General features: G+C 42.5%; 1 long non-coding RNA gene across 1 annotated transcript; it reads right to left on the bottom strand.

Moving 5' to 3' along the window:
• Positions 1-76: 76 nt before the first annotated feature.
• Positions 77-3,182, bottom strand: LOC113745366 (uncharacterized). The gene is made up of 3 exons (XR_003462115.1): positions 2,106-3,182; positions 1,443-1,562; positions 77-230 (listed from the first exon to the last, which is right to left on the bottom strand). It is a non-coding gene; the product is annotated as an uncharacterized LOC113745366 (long non-coding RNA).
• Positions 3,183-3,755: the final 573 nt, after the last annotated feature.

Genomic DNA, 3,755 nt, shown 5'->3' with positions numbered 1-3,755 from the left:
ATTAACATGCTGTTATACTGCTGCCATTCCACCACCTCCAACTCCTATGAAGCGTAGACAGCAAGCCTCAGCTCAGAGTGATGGGATAGCATAGGTGATGTTAAATGTATTAGAGTCTTACTGCTAAGGTGCTCCGTAACAGCGGGATACGAAGCAATTCCACAAATGAACAGAAGAACAAGGACGAAGAGGATGAGGCTCCGCTGCAGCCTGGACAGCTGCTTCCATTTCTACAGACACACAGAGGAGAGAAGGATGGAGAATAATGCAGATCAATATCCAGACTGTGCAGAATTTCTACTGACTTCTTCTGGACCAAACAAGCAACTGACAGCTCTCATCACTCAAGTCTAGCGCTGCTACAAAGCAGGCAAACAACAGGAGAATAACACATTTAATGCTGCTGTGTTGTATTCAAGTGAAGTGCCTTATGCTATTTGAACATGATGTGATCATTCAACACTGTTCAAATCCTGCTGAGCCTCCTGGCAGTGTTACCGACGATGACGATTATGATGATGATGTCATCACTCTCTGAAGAGTCAAATTGCTGTGCTGACATTTTAGCTCTTACTCCCCATTCACACCTGACCCAAAGCTTTGAGCAACGGCCCTGCTCAGTTACAGCTCCATTATTCATCATCCACACAGCACAATCAGCCGTCACCTCCACAAGTTTTCTGATGATACAGCCATCGCTGGATGTGTATCAGATGGGAACGAACAGTAATACAGCAGGTAACCATAGACTTGGTGTGATTTCAACCACCTTAACAGAAGGAAGATGCCTTGGATCACACCAGTGAACAACTAGGGATTGAATATCCAATGGTAGGAACATAAAAACACCTGGGAATTCACCTCAACAATAAACTAGACTGGTGAGACAACAGAGACGCCCTGACTGCAGGACCATGTTTAAAACATTCTATGACACAGATAAGGACAGAAAGGGACTGGTTAGCCAAGCTGACACCCACCATCAACAACTCCTGTATGATGCTGTGTGGATCACCTACAAGATCAACATTGCTGTGTTACTGTAAATACACAAATTAGCAACATCTGGCCATAAAGTCTGAGCAAAAGAGACGAGAAGTCATTTACAGTTATTGCAGCTTCTCACTCTGACAGCTTTTATTCAAAGGATCACTGGAATATCTATCTGAATATGCAATGCATTTATTGCATCATCACATATTTGTTGAATGAGCAGAACCTTTAACTCTAAACATTAACACTTGGATCGCATCATCATCTTTTCTAGTATATCCCAGCCCTTAAGAGCTGATAGTAAAAATATTTCATCATAGGCACAACACGTCACTCTGTATGACAGCTCGGGACACTGAGGACCACGCGCTCTTCAGATTCCACAGACATGTTTGGAAAGTGTCAGGAACTAAACCAGCACTGTGAGGACACAAACAGGACTCACTCACCCTCCAGCAGGACTGCCTCCTCCACTGTTTACTGTTATTGTAGCTTCCACTTCCCTGTCCAGCTAAACTTATAGATACATAATCCTGTCGAGGTGGCGGGTGCATGTCTGTAAGCCAGCCCTGGAGGAAGAAGAGATAATGAAGAGTATTATAGGTGAGAGGAGAGGAGGACGGAGCTGGCAGATGTGCTGGTATTAACCCAGCTCCGAGCAGGATATGATGACAAAACACAGCTTAGACTGTGAGCCTGTGTGGTGAATACAGGCGTGGTTGTGATAGGATTACAAAATAAAAGCACATCATTCAGCAGCGAAGACGACAGGTTCGCTCCACTTCACATACACCTGACTCCATGCACGCTGACTGCGCTGTCACCTAAACCCACAGCACACCCAATGCTACATAACAACTTAATAACACGAGTTGTAACAGTGATAACACAACTAATGCTCGCGTTGTTTCACTTCGTGACAAATGTGAGCACACACGTCGACATGTAGCTGCTACCACACCTGCGTTAATCAACAGGCTAATTTAAGTAGCAGTGATAGCCGAGCTTTAATGTAAACAGAGTGTCGGTTTACATAGATTATCCTGTTCATATGACTTTAACAGGAGGTAATTAACCCCAAGTCACTCACTGTTACTGCATTATTATCTTACCTTTTTCACAAGAGGTAGCTAAAGCCCGCTGCTGCTTCGCCGACACGTCGCTGGATCCAAGTACTGTTTTGGCGGATTCACAGGCCAACTGTAGACCGAGGCATAGCGTGAGGCCTACTGTGGAGCCTTTGATACAACAACACTAGTAAGTTAATGTTACATTATCTGTGGGAAAAAAAAATGTTTCTCTGAGGATTTAATGGACGCACAAAAATAAACTATGTAACAAGTAGCATGGGATAATCCGTAATTCATGTGTAATTCCAAAACGAAAAAAAAAACCCGTATATTTGTGATTAGCTTGTTTCAAAGCCTCGGTGTCAAAATCTAACGACGAAAGAAACATTTAAACACGACCCGTTTTTAGTTTCTGACAATCTTTCATCATCATCATCATCATTCCTCTCTGGACGAATGAAGAGCTCCTTGTTTACTAATTCTTCTTGTTTGACGGCGGCTTATTGGTGCATTACCGCCACCCTCTGCCCGGAGTGTGAGCTGTCAATAGACAGACTGTAAATCCCTTCAAAAAGACCAGAAAGCGGACAGTCCAGTTCAGTTCCTATCCCGTCAGCCACCCAAGCACCCTATTCCACCTTTTTCCTGACACTTTGTCCACTTACTATCCCAGTAACTTTACACATGTAACCTTTGCTCTACTGATACTAATTTGCATTTCTATCTCACCTTTCTTTATAGCCTTCTCGGCCAACTCATCTACCAACATATTTCCCTTTGCCCCTACATGTGCTGCAACCCACAGACATTTTACATCACCCCCTGATTTACTATTCTCGTGACTGACTAAAGACAAACTTGCAAGTGCTGAAAATTAAGTGAGCAAATCAACATATTCCATCCACTGTAGTAGAACCAACGCTTCCAACAACAGGACTCTGAGAGGAGTCAAGAAGACATTAAGAGCAATGAGGGAACAGTTGTCACGCCAGGGACACAGACAGAGGAGAAGAAAAAGAAGAAGAAGAAGGGATTTTTTAGCTGGATGCCCAAAAAGAAAAGGTGTGACAGCCAAACTGGGGGGGGAGGAGGCTCCTTGTTATAGCTTCCTTTTCCTCACCCCTTCATCTCTTTCCAGCTTCCCAATGTTCCTTCCTCCATCCCTCCTCTTTCCACCATTCATTCATCATTTGTGTGAAGTTCTCCAAGTGTCTACGTGGGTTTTCTCCTGGTGCTCAGGTTTCCCCCACAAAGACATTAAATGTTCAATAAAAATAAAAAAATACTAAAAAAGTGACACTAAGAATCAAAAATAGGCAGATAAGCATATATGTGAGATAAGCATATATGTGACTAACCACATTTGGTTGTAAGAACCTGAGTTATGAATATACCATCCAACACAGAGTTAAGCTGTATACAAAACACTGCAGAATATAAAGAAAATAGAAAAAAACTAGGCTTTATATAAAGGTACACATATCACCATGAACTAGTTGGTGGAAAAACTGTAACACTTCCTGAAAATCTGTTTATACACAGTAACACACATCCAATAACACTATGTGTGCCAAAAATTAGGAAACACTGTCAACACTGTCACTGGCAATAGCATTAGATTGTGCAGGTGTCCAAATACTTTTGTACATACAGTACATATCTGGGAATAGTACTTTTCAAATATGCAGTGAA

This window comes from Larimichthys crocea, unplaced genomic scaffold (assembly GCF_000972845.2).
Source record: "Larimichthys crocea isolate SSNF unplaced genomic scaffold, L_crocea_2.0 scaffold68482, whole genome shotgun sequence".
Lineage (NCBI taxonomy): Eukaryota > Metazoa > Chordata > Actinopteri > Sciaenidae > Larimichthys > Larimichthys crocea.
Note: the sequence above shows the minus strand (reverse complement) of the source record. Positions and strands in the feature narration are given on the sequence as shown.